Raw genomic sequence first — 16136 nt, forward strand, 5'->3', positions numbered from 1 at the left:
ATCTCCCCAACAGCCATCCACCTCACAACAGCATGCAGCCCATGCACCTTCACCCAAACTCAGCAGAAAGACACCTCCTACAACCACTCCCTCTTCCTCCACTCCCAAACCTTCTCCATCTTCCCGTCCCAGTGTGTCTAAAAAACTGTTCCTGGCTAACATTGACTTCTTCCCTACCCCTCCCGCCCTCGTCCTTCCCCTTGGGCCAGGGTGTCCAGATCCCGGGCCAGCACCTCAGCCACCAAGTCGGCGGACGCTGTGGTACCTGCAACTCCTAGAGGTTCAAAGGGGGCACTCGTCAGGCCAGCCAGTGTGCCACCGACCCTTGCAAAGGAGCAACCCATTCCACCACCTGCCAAGGTGAAGAAGGGGCCAGCATGCAGGATGCCCAAGGAGCACGACCCACCCAGCAAGGCCTCCTCCAAAACTCCAGTTGCCATTGCCAAGGTCCCAGCAGCATCTGCCACGGTGAGGAAGCGGCAGAAAAACCAAGGCAAGGCACTTCAGGCCTCAGAGGCTCCAGGTGAGGGCCTGGTGCCCACCATCATAACCGACAGCCCCGCCACCTGTACTGAGGCAAGCACCTCCACTAGCACCGCCGTAAGCCCCACTGCCTGCACTGCCACCTGCCCTGCCGCTATCACAACAACTGTCAGCAGAAGCATTCCCAGTGGGCAGTCGTTCGAGGCTGCTGGAGACGGGCTGGTGCCTCCCTCCACCACCCACTACCAGCACCTGCACCACGGCCAGCACCGCCAGCATCCCTGCTGCAGGCACTGCCGCAAGCACTGCCACCAACACTGCCACCTGCCCGTCCGAAGCTGCAGGAGACAGACTGGAGCCTCCCACCAACACTCGAAGCAGCCCCACCAGCACAGGCACTACCAACAATTTGCAGCCTGAGTCGCCGCAGGATGGAGTTTGGCCCTGCCTCCATGGAGTATCATACAACCTGTTCCCTGCAAATCTTGTGCCTCAGACACCCAGGTGGTGGAATGTGAACTGCCACACCCCAAGTGCTGCATCACTGGGCACAATGCCCCCTCCAGAACCAGTGGAGAAATGCATCCACTCACCCAATCCTTGACAGGATGAAGCACACTGAGCACGAAGCCCCCTTCAGTGGCGTTGTACCATCTTCCGGCTGAGGTGCCCCTCCTCCTCCGTCCCCCTGAGGTGCCTGTGTGTTTACGACCTGATGCCCCTGCAGTGTTCTCTCCGTATTGAGGCAGGAGTCAAGTGTGGGCTTGGCCCATGATTTTTGGCCCAGTGGGCCACGGACATTTGCAAAGGACAGTGTACGGCCTTCTGTACATATTGTAAATATTTGTATATACTGTTTTTCTATATTCATTAAGTATATCTGCATATTTCAAAATATCACTGATTTAAATCAATTCCTTTTGTCCTTGCGTTCTTCCAGTGGGTAACGGGATGTAATTGTACTGTTGTTGCATGTATTTGTGTGTATAGTGTTGTGGGTGGGGGTGGGGGTGCTGCGTGTGTGTGTGTCACTCTCTTTTTCCTTCCCCCTCCCCTGTGTGCTAGGTGGTCGTCGCCACTGCCTTTGATATTCATTGTGTATGAGGAAATAGACCAGCATCGGCAGGACCTGCTGCTCGGGCTCCATGGCATCCTGGTTCTCCGTTGCTTGACGAGAGGTGAGTGGTTTCCCCTCCCAACACTGTTTCTGCCGTGCTTTTGATATCGTAGGTACCGCACCAGAAAAGCTGGCGGATTGGTGGTTTGTGATAGGGTGGTCGGTACATTGTCTTCCGCCTGTCTGTTGGCAGTGACCGCCGCGATGTTTGTTGCTACTGCCGTGGCGGTCCCATTTTTGTTACCGCCGGCCTGTTGGCAGTATTACCGCCATTTTAACACCGACCGCCAGGGTTGTAATGAGGGCCTTATTCAGACTTATAGAAACATATGCACAATTTGTCAACAATAACTGACATTTTGCAATGTATAATAGTTTATGCAAGTCCAATATAGTAATGAAGTAATTATTTTGCAGCCCATAATCCTAAAAAGTCCTGACGCCCAACATGACATGGAGTCTAGAGTCCAGCAGTCTGATTCTGCAGTCCATGAAGCAGAAGTTGGTATTTTCTCTTTTTTCTCTTCCCAACACCCCCTTCCCCTTGAGGATTTGTGAGAGGGCAATGTACTCTTCATCGCAGTCAAGGTAGTCCTCTCCAGGATTGGGGAATTGTCATTGCCTCATCGGAATGCCTAGAATTCAGGTGAGTGGCTCTCACAGAACACCATCATCCTGCCCAGATAGTCTGAGCTGAGTATCCAGGTACTATCTTTTGCTTTATAGAATCCTGGAGACAGCCTCACAGCTCTGTGAGAATCTCTATGAGTCTCTGGGAGATTAATATTGAATCCTCCCAATGCAGGGGGCTGCATTCACTGAGACTCATCAACTGCTTGCAGTCAAGGGGCTAGCATTGGTCACTACCTTCCACAAGGCACCACATCAATGATTCACTAATGCTGGGAGACTGCATGACTCTGCTCTCGATTGCACGTTTCCTTACATGTTCCACAGTGCTTCCAACATGCTCTGTATGGTGGTCTTTGCAGCCTACTTCCCAATAGTGACTACCCCTCTGATGCTCGAGTATTTGTTCTATAGATGCCTCAAACCTACATGTGGGCATGTGGAAAGCAGCTATGTTGCTTTCCCAGGGCACTTCACGTTTGATGGATCAGTGCCTCTAAGCTTTCTTGAATCAGAAGCCTCACATTTGCTTGCCTGTAAGGAATCATCCCTGGGCTTGCTGTGCAATAAATGTCATAAGCCTTAAGACACAAGGTGTAAACAATAGTCATATGTCACGTAGACCCTTACATCTATGAGAGGGTGACACCACTGAGCTCGAGCGTATCTAGTGGCCCCCTTCCCTGTTTATTCTCCCATATCTATTTAAGTAATAAAAATAAAGTCTCAAATACTTACCTGCAGCTCGACTCCATCTACCTAATTTTACTACTACACCAAAACCCATCAGACTCACCTCACCTCAAATATGGCTGATCAGAGAGACCAGAAACCACTCAAAAACAAAGAAAGCAAATCTGTCTTAAAATATCAAACTATGAAGCACTGAACCCTGACTCTCCTAGCAAAGAGAAACATGAGAACGAGCCCACCCTCGAGATGATCCTCAAAATGCTTATCGAAGTTCATGATATTGCCCAAAGCACTGAGACCAACAGAGATATGCTACAAACAGAGATTGCAGCAATCAGAAGGGATCTGAAAGACCTAAACATGGGGGAAAGAAATGCTGAAAATTGTATAAACAAGACTGAAGACCATTTGACAACACAATCTAAACACCTTTACAAGACCAAAGATGTTCTATTGTCTCTCATGCATAAAAATAATTGAGTCAGAAGACTGTAACACGAGAGGGAATCTCAGGATATTTGTCCTACCTGAAGGAGTAGATGATAAATCACCCTCTGCTGTTGCTTTCCTAGAATCATGGATGCCATGAACCTTGGGTATCACATTTACCAAAGACTTTGAAATTGAGTGCACACATAGGGTAGCATCTTATAAAACTCAAGAACATGACTGCTCCATGGGCACTATTTTTTTTACCATTGCGCTTCCAACACTCTGATCTCATCCTAGCTCTCATTGAAAATATCACATCTCTCAATTGGCAAGTCTCAAAGATCAACATATTGCAGAACTATTCCAGAGACACAGTTATCAAGAGGAAAGGGTACCTAGCCCTCTAACGTCCACTATTAGACAGAGCAATCTAACACTCCTTCATTGGCCCAGCCAAATTCAAGATTATCCATGAGGCCAAGACACATGTGTTCTCTGAACTGTCTAACTTACGCGTATTCCTGGACAACACTACTAAAACTTGCATGGAAGACTCTCCAAATGGGCACACCCAAAGACACTATACCACCCAACCTCCATCATTCTCTAATACCTATATCCTTTAATGGGTTCCACATCACCCTACATTTGCACAATTGCTTTATGATCACTCAACTTGTTGTGTGACTCTATCCAATGCATCATATTTTGCTTAACATGGTATAATATCTTTAATGTCTTCAGTTTTGCTATTTTTTGTTCTTTAAAATTATCATACCAATTTAAATCCCCTCATACCCACTCATGGTCAACTATTATCTCAGAAGCTCACATATGTATACAAAAAATTACACATATTTGCATTTCAGGCTTGGCTCTACATTTCATGTCTATATAGGCTTGCATACATTCACACATGTTCACATAAGCTCCACATACTTTCATAAGCCCATGCAGGTTTTAACATGCTACTATTTACTTTCACAGGGTCGGTCAGTCACGCACTCCAGGTCTTGCATATATATATATATATATATACCTACCTATGTATATGTATACATATGTATATACATATATATATCCATATATATACATATATATATATATATATATGTCTGTATATATATATATATGTATATATATATCTATATAGATATAGATATAGATATAGATATAGATATAGATATAGATATAGATATATATAGATATATATATATATATGTAGCATCATGAGCACACAGGCACCTACATACCCTAAAACTATCAAATAAACTTGCACAGATCTACATACATTTTTGCAAGTCTATTTGTCCACACGACTGTGTGAGTGCAGACAAAAGGGGAATGCATTAGGGCATGTCTACTATACTAGGTCTTACATGACCATTAGATGAGGAGTTGCCTACTGCATAAGCTAATTATATGCCTTTATCTCAGCTCCACAATATAACTATACATACTAGTTCAACTACAACAACAGTATAGACAATATTACATTACCAAAACTATAGCTCCACATATACATGCCTATCTCATCTTCAGGACTATTCACATAACTTTCCCATAATGTTGTTCATCTGCCTGTACTTGTGGATATGGCAACCATTACATTTATCTTAGTTTTAAAAATTTTTTTTAGTTAATAGAGATGTTGTGCACTCTCATGGATTTCGAAATCTTTCATTAACGCAAATGACAGTTGTATCGATATCACGATTATGTGGAGTTATGTTGTGATTGCAAGATCTTTTGTTGACACAAGTTGCCATTCAACACCTTATAGGATATATTTGTTAAATTGTAAATGTTGTGGTGGGCCGGTGCCCTCCTATTTGTTTTGTTTGTTCTAAATGCTTGCTGTTTGCATCCTGATTGCGTATTGCACCTTGCAAGAGACTCCCATTGCCCCATACTCTTTACCTCATATCCCAAGACCTTTTTCTCCTCCCTGGGTAACATCTGTCCTACCCATGGCCCCTAACCTTTTTCCCATTATACATGGTTGTTGTCCATTCTGCCTCCAACCTGTGTCATGTGCCTCGTATAAATCATCCAAAACTGATGCTCAATACATAAACCTCCATATCACCACACCTTCCACAAACTTAGTGTACATCACTAATCCAGACACCAACATACTAAAAGTGATTTTCCTCGATGTGAAAGGTCTCAACCACCCTGCGAAATGAAGAAACATTTCCAACTACAAGCACTCTTTTAAAGGCAACCTGATCTTACAAGCGACCAAGATTGGGTATAAAGTAGCCCTATCTCTTCGCACGGATTGGGTTTCAGGCATCGCCTGCTCCCCTGCTATTTCAAAAAAATTGGGTCTTCACATTAATTTGAAAATCCTCAAACCTCTCAATTATATTTTCTGAACCTGATAACGACAGCAGATGGCTCATTACACTACAAAATGCTTCCACAGAGATCTATGCAGTAAACATATATGCACCCACCATGGATGAGCCTCAATTTTGGAATTTCCTCTCTGCCAAACTTGCACTCCTCCTATCAGCTGCATCATCCTTGAGGGCAATTTTAACTTACCAATGGGTCCCCTTTTAGTTAGGGAATCTGCTTTTTAATACAGAACACCTAGGTCCTATAAAGCAATGGAAGCTCACAAATTAATTGACGTCTGTAGATTCCACAACCCCTCTTTTAGCGATTTCACCTTTTTTCACCCCACATAACTCCTTCTCCAGAATCAACTACCTTCTAGCTGAATCCATGGTCCTCCAACACACTACCTCTAACTCCATTGAACCAATCATTATCTCGGACCATGCAGCCATAATGATGTGCCTCCAAATTATTCCCACTCCCCTAAATCTAAGAACTGGCGAATGAGGGGGAACTCTCCCAATGTATTCAAATAAACAAAAACTCAGTATCTTCACCAATAACTCTATGTAGTAGCTTGGCACAAAAGTATTCAAGCTTAACTGTGTTAAGTATTTATGCGGCACTCATGCAATAACTAAGTGAAAACACAACACAATACCAAAATTATCCAATCGATCAAAGACAACCAAAACAAACTCCAAACCTCTTCCAAAGATACTTAAAGTCTTTCAACGTTTTACACCAAACCCTACACACCCTCAATCAACACTCCCCTGGCTACTTCCTCAAATTCTTGAACTCCTTACCAGTTAAGCAGATCTTGAACTCCAACCACCAGATGCTAGCCAAACCAATTTCCATAGAAGAAATAATTTACACTATCTAAACCAAAAAACAGTGCCGGGACCGGACAGTTTACCGATCGAATTGCATAAAACTTTCAATGAAACAATTGTTGACACACTAGGGAGAACTTTGCCACCTCAGGCGAGTCACAGGATCTGCATCCGAAGCTATTGTTGTAGTCATTTGCAAAGATGAGTAGGACCACTTTGACCCTAAAAACTTCAGACCTATCTCTTTCATCAACATGTAAGTGAATATATACATGAAAATACTTGCTTCCCTAATCTTCAAACTAATCCACCCTACACAATCTGGATTTATTGAGGGTGGTTTAGCAAGCGGTAACATTCAAACCTTTTCACACATTGTCGCAAGAGTCTCGAACCTACTTTCTCCTGCGGCTGAGACCATTGCCCTAGATGTGGAGTAGTCTTTCATTAAGGTTTCCTGGCCTCACCTTAGTTAACTTCTTAGCCAGCATGCTCCCAACACCCCTCTCACCAGAATTCTTCCTTAAAGATGAAAAGGTGGTTTCCTCCTTTGTATGGGAAACACAAAACAAAACCCAGAATCAGTCTAAAAAAACTGAGGACCCCATGACAGTAGTAGGATGCAATTTCCCGAACTCGAGCTCTTCAAACATCCTTCTGAGCAATCCATGGTGTGCGATGGTTTGAGACTAATACACAAAAAAAAACTATCTAACTTGCTTTTGAATCCACCCCTTTTCACTAATATGCACTCTCACGATGTCACATAGTCCTTTCAACTCTCCAAAAATATCATTAAAGACACCCTGGGGGGTCATTATGACCCAGCGGTGAGTGGTAATGTGGCGGCAGTACCGCGATCAGGCTGCCGGTACATACAGCCACATTATGAGAATGGCGGGTTGGCTGCAGCCAACCAACCACTTCTCCACTCAGACCGCGGTAGCAGCCGCTGGGCCGGAGATGTCAATCTCCAGCCTGGCAGCCGCCATAGTGCCACCGGTGGCATTTTAAGCCAGCCTACCACCATGGTTTTCGTGGCGTTAGCAACATCACGAAAACCATGGCGGTAGGCCCTACTGGTGACAGGGAAATCCTTCCCTGTCACTGGTAGGCGGCTCACCCACCCCCCAACACTCCCCAGATGCCCTTCACCCCGCCTCCATCCACATTCCCACCTTCCGATCCTCTCATTCCCCCATACACGCACACACCTGCAGACACGCACCACACATACACCCACTCACTCACACTGGCATACACGCATTCATGCACACATACATCCAGTCATGCTCGCACACATTTGTATACACATTCACACTGACAGGCAGACATGCACTCACATTACCATTCTTACACACATTCACACACATGCATACACCCACGCAAACAACACTACACACACAGACGCATTCACTCACACACTTACACACTCATGCACACAACCCACACACACACAAACACACAACACCCCCTCCCCTGTCCTGTCGCAAGCCCAACTTACCTTCTTTCATGTGGTCTTCAGGCAGGGAACGGGAAGTGGCGCTGCTACCACCGGCTGCGTGTGCCAGCAGAACACCGCTAGGCCGTATCACAGGTCATGATACGGCTGGCGGCATTCTACTGGCATTTGGGTTCTGGTGGTAGCAATGCCAGGTTACCACCATCCGCCAGTATGATCACTGCCGGATTTCCGCCCTTCTTGTGGCAGAAGTGCAACAGTGATCATAGTATGGCGGACGGATGGTAGCCGTGTTGACTGTATTTTGGCGGCCGTCACCTCGACGGTAGGCGGTTTTTACCCCCAATGACATAATGAGGGCCCATATCTGCTATTCTGTCCTCAGACTCCATCCTGGTTACTAATATTCGAAATTCACCTCTCACATCTATGGTACAATAAGAAATTACAGATCTCCAACTCAGAAACAATAGGTCCGATTTGCGCGGACAAAAGCATCTTGACTATAGCTGACCTAAACTCTAACTCAGAACTGCTTTAATTTGCCTCACTACTACATAAGTACGATCTTTCTAACACAGATTTTTTTGACTTCCTACAAATCAAAGGCAAGATTTTTTAACCCGGCCCCTTCCAAAACTCACTAATAATACAAAAACTTCAATCAGTTCTCATCGGTGGCCATGCTTCCTCACAATTTTACAAAATATTTACTGCCAACAAAATTTTATGTCACCCACCTTTAGCACAATAATGGACAACCTATTTTTTGTTTAAATACCTTATCCCTCCCAATGTAAACTTTTGGGTGAAAATAGGGACAAATTTATTCAAACATAAACTAATACCATCCATCACCCAAACCAAATTCTTTGCGACACACTTCATGTACTGGGCCACAGCTAAACTGTTCAGAATATAACTCAAGGACATTAACACATGTTGGCCATGCGATTCACCTAACGGCGACAAAGAACACATACTTTTCTCTTGCCCCCACTTGCACGCATACTGGCGAGACATATCAGCACAATTACAGATGATCTTCAAAAAGCCTATACCCTTATTGTGCCCACTTATTAAACTAGGGCCTACTCCTCACCGATCCACCTTTTGCCCTCCCAGACATGAACTTCTTTCTCCATGACCTCTTATTCACTATCACCATGAAAGTAGGTTTGATAGAATGGAAGTTACATATCTAAGAAAGACCCACATCTCCCAAATGAATGACATAACCCAGCCGGCCACATCGCAATGTATCTGTAAAAAACTTCGCTCCTTTATTCACAACTCACTACCTTGATGGGAAATCCTCCCCTGCCAGGAAATCCTATCGATAAGATTATCACTTTGCCAACACTACCTTAAAAATAGGCATTCTCCCCTCCAGCGCATGCCCCACTCATTCAGTTTTCACTTGTAATGGCATGTACGATATACTGCCCTCATTCCCAGGCACTCCCTAAATGCTACCCATAAAATCTGTCAGCTATCAATGCATACCTCTATTGAACAATAGGTATAAGAACCATTATTGTACTTACAATGATATACATGACTTGATATGGCTATTCTTCTATTTAAACTCTTTTCTCCCCGATCCTTTTATTCTGTATTTGTGTAAATGGTATCCTAATAAAATGGCAATAAAATATTTTGAAGAAAAAAATAATTCTGGTTAAATAAAGAGGAATCCTTGTGTGCCAGAAAACAATTATGTCTTAGTCAGACCTGAATTAAAGGGTCTGATAAAATAATATTTTGATAAATGGTGAAATAACTAAATGAGAGAACTCAGTCATGACAACAGAGCATAGTATTGTGTATAGTATATGCATTTATGGTATGCATGTACTATACATACTGTGGTAGAATGAAATGTCATATTCTACATGATGTTCCTGGAATGTTGGTTTTTGAATATGGGAGCCAGGATCTGTTGGAGCTGTAAGGAGAAGGCTACTGCTTTCCACTGCCTCTCCCTTTTCTTCTAATTAGTCTATAGTTAAATAAACTTATGTTACCTTGGTCTTGCGAGCTCTCGTCTTTCATTATAAAATTAAGTACATAGCTGTTGCATGCAAACCATAACTTCCTAAAAAAAAAATCCTTTTTAATACGAAAGTTCTTCCAAGAGTGCTTTTCAGCTACTGCGCATGGGCTCCGAACCCTCTCTCCCTTCACATTGCCATGCTTGCAGACAGCGCTTACTTTAATTTCTGAAAAAACACTCTATCCAAACATGTAGAAATGTATACTTGTACTACGAACGGAATCCAGAGCTGACGAATGCAAACCACATTCAGTGGAGCAATTATTTTGCAAAAGATACTTAGGCCACAATGTTCATGTCAGAATATACTTTGATTATTGATATTCTGACTTACACCTGTAAGTACAAATGTGCCAATGCCTGTATGTAGCCATTGTGCATGTCTGAGTTTCCCGTCATTAAAACATAACAGCCAGATAATTTATTTTTGCTCCTCGTCCCACAACTGCCCCACATATTCCCTACCCATTACTGTGTTGAGTGCCCCCCTTACTGGTGCAGGGTGGTTGAGTAAACCTCCGAAATTACTTAGAAAGATTTTTTCAAAGTTAGTATATTTCCAGACATCTGCATGGATAATACTTTTAAACAGCTTCAGTCTTTATTGCTCCACAGGATTATTACTTGCATTGGAAAGACTAGCTGGAGAGTTGTACATATTGGTTCCCTGGCATGATAAATGTACAAAACGGGGTAACTCAAATATACAGTATGTTCTTGGATTTGGTACAGCTAGCAAAGATACCAGATGAGAAAAGGTAAAATATTATCAATAAACCTCTATATCTCACATTATACCAGTGAGTTACTTCATCTTTCAAATAAAATATATTTGCCTACATAATGGAGTTTAAATAAACCCCTTCGCTGCCAGGTCTTTTCCCCTTCAGGTGCCAGGCCTTTTTTTGGCTATTTGGGGCAGCTCATGCTTAGGCCCTCATAACCTATTGTCCACATAAGCTACCAATGCCATATTTGCATCCTTTTTTCCAAATTCTAGGGCTTCTAGAGGTACCCAGAGTTTCTCGGTTCCCCTGGAGGAGACCAAGAAATTAGCCAAAATACAGAGAAAATGTTTTTTTTTTTTTTTAAATTGGGAAAAAAGAGCTGCAGAAGAAGGCCTGTGTTTTGTTCTCTGAAAATGGCATCAACAAAGCGTTTGTGGTGCTAAAATCACCATCTCTGCAGCTTTCAGAAACAGGCAGACTTGAATCAGAAAACCACACTTTTCAACACAATTTAGACATTGTACTGGGACATACCCCATTTTTACTATTTTTGTGCTTTTAGCCTCCTTCCAGTTAGTGACAGAAATGGGTGCGAAACCAATGATGGATCCCGGAAAGCTAAACATTTCTGAAAAATAGACATTTTGAATTCACCATGGGGTCATTTGTGTAGATTCTACAAGGTTTTTCTACAGAAAATAACAGCTGAAATAAAAAAATATTGAAATTGAGGTGAAACAAAAAGCCATTTTTCTCCACGTTTTATTCTGTAACTTTTTCCTGCTATGTCATATTTATAAAAGCAATATACCATTACATCTTCTGGACTCTTCTGGTTGCGGGATATATTGGGCTTGTAGGTTCATCAAGAACACTAGGTTCCAAAGGCCAATAAAGGACCTGCAATGGGTTTTCCTTGTATACCTGGTATACAGCAACTCATTTGCTGAAATATAAACAGTGAAAAATAGGTATCAAGAAAACCTTTGTATTTCCAAAATGGGCACAAGATGAGGTGTTGAGAAGCAGTGGTTATTTGCACATCTCTGAATTCTGGGGTGCCCATACTAGCATGTGAATTACGGGGCATTTCTCAAATAGATTTCTTTTTTACACTCTGTCTTACATTTGGAAGGAAACAATGTAGAGAAAGACAAGGGGCAATAAGACTTGTTTTGCTATGCTCTGTTCCCCCAAGTCTCCCGATAAAAATGGTACCTCAGTTGGGTATGTAGGCCTAATGCTTCCGACAGGAAAAGCAACATGGACACATCACATTTTTAGATTTAAATCTGATGTGTTTTTTGAAAAGTGCCTAGTTATAGATTTTGGCCTCTACCTCAGCTGGCACCTACGGAATCCTACCAAACCTGTGCATTTTTAAAAACTGGACAACTAGGGGAGTCCAAGATGGGGTGACTTGTGGGGCTCTCACCAGGTTCTGTTACACAGAATCCTTGTCAAATTTCAAAATTTGGACAACAAAAAAACCTTTTCCTCAAATTTCTGTGACAGAAAGTTCTGAAATCAGAGAGGAGCCACAAATTTCCTTCCACCCAGCATTTCCCCATGTCTCCCAATAAAAATGATACCTCACTTGTCTGGGTAGGCCTAGTGCCCACGACAGGAAGTGCCCCAAAACACAACGTGGATACATCACATTGTCCCAAAGAAAACAGGGCTGTTTTTTGCAAAGTGCCTAGCTGTAGATTTCAGCCTCTAGCTCAGCCGACACCCTGAAAAACCTACCAAACCTGTGCATTTTTGAAAACTAGACACCTAGGGGAATCCAAGATGGGGTGACTTGTGGGGCTCTCACCAGGTTCTGTTACCTAGAATCCTTTGCAAACCTCAACATTTGCCCCAAAAAACACTTTTTTCGCACATTTCGGTGATGGAAAGTTCTGGAATCTAGGAGGAGCCACAAATTTCTTTCCACGCAGGGTTCCCCCAAGTCTCTTGATAAAAATGGTACCTCACTTGTGTGGGTGGGCCAGGTGCCTGCAACAGAAAAAGGCCACAAACCTGTAGAGATTGAGGGGATAGCACAGCGAGTTGATAAGCACATATTTTTCTTTTATACATCTTTAGGCTGACTCTACTTTGGGGACCCACACAAGTGAGGTATCATTTTACTTGGGAGACTGAGGAGAGCGGTGAGTGGTAGAAAATTTGTGCCGGAGCGGTGATCCTACAAAGAAAAGTGAGGAAAATATGCTTTTTAACAACATTTTGAGGTTTACAGAGGAGTCTGGGTAAGAAAATGTTGGGGGATCCACACACGCCACACCTCCATGGACTCCCCTGTGTGTCTAGTTTTAAAAAATGTCTGGGTTTGGTAGGTTTCCTAGATGAAGGTCGCACCTGGGACCAAAAACGTATGTGTCCCCCAAACACAGGTAGTTTTGAGATAAATCATTTTGATGTGTCTACGTGCTTCTGTGATGTTCCAAACACAAAAATTGTGAAAAGAAATGCACTTAAGTTATGTTAAAAAGACCCCTCACCCACCAACCAAGTTGGTGGCATGCTTTTTCATCGGGGTCCCAACCGAGACACCTAGCGTGTCAAGGGTGTGCTAAGATGCCTGATTACACCGGAGCAGGTTTTGTCATTTTTACCACACATACTGGTTGGATTTGGCACAAGGGTGAGTGATGGTCCAATAGATCAAATTTCATTAACTAGAGATTTTACAAAAATGAAATGCACTGTTTATAACTGAAAGGCCAAAAAATTGAACCAATGACTCACAGCTCGTGAGCTGTAAAGCCGAGACAAGGCACCAACTGCTTTACAGTCCATTCACACGCCTTTCATACATGACATGCACAAGTCTATTCATGCCGCCAGCCATGGGCCCAGCACATTACAACACTTGCATCGAAAGACAGTGCCACTCAAGGGCCCATCACTTTCATAAGCCCACATGCCTGATTCAGCAATCACACCAGATGATGGGAGCGTGTGGACTGCAGTTTGGCTGGCACTGCCAGACAAGAGCCACTCCACGCACACTGCCAGCCAAACACCACCACACGCACACTGGCAGCCAAGCGCCACTCCAGCTGGCACTCCACACACACCGCCAGCCAAGCGCTACTCCATGCACACCGCCAGCCAAGCGCCACTCTATGCACACCGCCAGACTATGCACACCACTATCACTTGTTTTGTTTTTAAATAACAAAGAAACCACTAACTAATTATAAATAAGTAAAAAACTACAAACACAAAAGCTCTAACTGAATACATGATAGTAATGCCAACCATGAAACTAAACATATGAAAATATAAAATAGCAGTTTACGCTCACAGTCGTTCAAAGTAATTCTTCTGTGTGTGGTAACTCCTGAAACAGCCAGCCACACACAGCCCAGTCTTTGAAGGACAGTCTGGATAATGAATCCAGCTCTCCCTTCGGATACCTCTTCGAGCACAGACTCTACATTTCTTAGTGGGCAAATCTTTTTTGGGAGTGCGAGGAATGTGATCAGGAAAGTGGCAATCTTTCAATCTAGCCACATCCTCCACCACTGCTACTCTAGGAACTCTTGCATGTTCGACCACAATAAGGCTCTCTATCACTGACTCCTGAAATTTAACAAATTTCATCCTTCACTCAGATGAACAATCCTTGAACACAAAAAGTTGCCAAATGAAACAAATGGATGGACAACTTTTCATATCACCCGTAAAACGTACGGAGAGCAGTGTAAAGTTCCAACCTCTGATCTACTCTATCAACACCACCCATGTGCTTATTGTAGTCCAAAATGCACACAGGTTGGCACACTTCCACAACCTGACCTCAAACAGTCACAGGGGAAGTACTCGCATCATGGATGGTAGTTATCATGTACACATCTCTCCTGTCTACAAATGTCAGAGCTAGCAGCTCATTATTACACAAGGCACTGCACTGTCCCCTCTCAAGGTTTTTACAGACAAGCTCCCTTGGATAGCCTTTCTGGTTAGAACGGATTGTGCCACAAGCAACAGTGTCCACTCTGAACAATTCCTGAACAACTGCAATCCAGTGTAGAAGTTATCTACGTACAAATGGTGACCTTTGTTAAACAGTCGTCTACCAAGTTCCCACATAATTTTCTCACTAACTCCAAAAGTGGTCGGAAAACCAGGGGGATCAATACTGGAATCCCTACCAGTGTAGACACGGAAACTATACACATATCCTGTACTACTTTCTGACAACATATACAATTTAATTCCATACCGTGCCCTCTTGCTATGAATGTACTGCTTAAAAACCAAACACCCCTTGGACAGGACCAAAGACCTGTCCACACTTATTTCTTTGCCTGGAACATACACCTCTGAAAAACGATCTACAAAATTATCCAGGACAGGTCTAATCTGAAATAGACGGTCACAAACAGGGTGATCTTGTGGCAAGGTTAAAGCATTGTCAACAAAATGCAGCATCCGAAGAAGAAGCAAATACCAATTACTAGTCATTGTTGCAGGAAATATAGCTGTTGCCATCAAGTGACTAGTAAAACAATAAGAAGCCAGTGTCGGTTTCCTTATCAACCCCATCAAAAAAGTCAAACCGAAGAATTGTTCATCTCTTCCAGATTTGTGGGAACCCACTGGGTAGCTCTAGACTGAGGCATAAGTCTGGCAGCGTTGTCCCTCAAATACTGCTCCACATACAAATTAGTCTGCTCAACAATCTCTTCCAAAAATACATTGTCCATAAACAACTCAAAGAAATTGACAGGCAAAAAGTTTTCCATATTTGCTCTACACCCTGGGGGACCAGTAAAGGCAGGCAACTGTGGCTGCTCCATGTTTTGGGGCAACAGTAAAAAAATAGGCCTATCTGCCCCCAAGGGGGGGCAACCCTTATCAAAGGAGCCAACCCCACACAAAACACACACACACACAAGATCCCTGGTGCCTAAGTCGATTCTGCCTCCCTTGGGCAGATAAGCTTAAAAAAAATAGGCCATTCTGCTCCCAAGGGGGGGGGGGGGGGGGTTGCAGAAATGGCCAACACTAATGTACCTCTGTTGAGGGGTGACCATTGCCCAAGAGATGCCCCCCAGACACCAAAACCACACAAACACACACACACACATCAGAGTCCCTGGGGCCTAGTGGGTTTTGACCCTCCTCTGTGGCGAGATTGGCAAAAAACATGGCTGATCTAGTCCCGGGGGGGCAAAACAAATAAAAAAATACTGCCCGCAGGGCAAAGACCCTTGCCTAAGGGGTCGCTGCCTTAAAACATCATCATATATATAGTCCCTGGTGTCTAGTTGGTTTCGACCCCCACTGGGGGCAGATTGGCCAAAAAGACAGCCGATTTCCCCCCGGGGGG

Source organism: Pleurodeles waltl, chromosome 5, assembly GCF_031143425.1.
Source record: "Pleurodeles waltl isolate 20211129_DDA chromosome 5, aPleWal1.hap1.20221129, whole genome shotgun sequence".
Lineage (NCBI taxonomy): Eukaryota > Metazoa > Chordata > Amphibia > Caudata > Salamandridae > Pleurodeles > Pleurodeles waltl.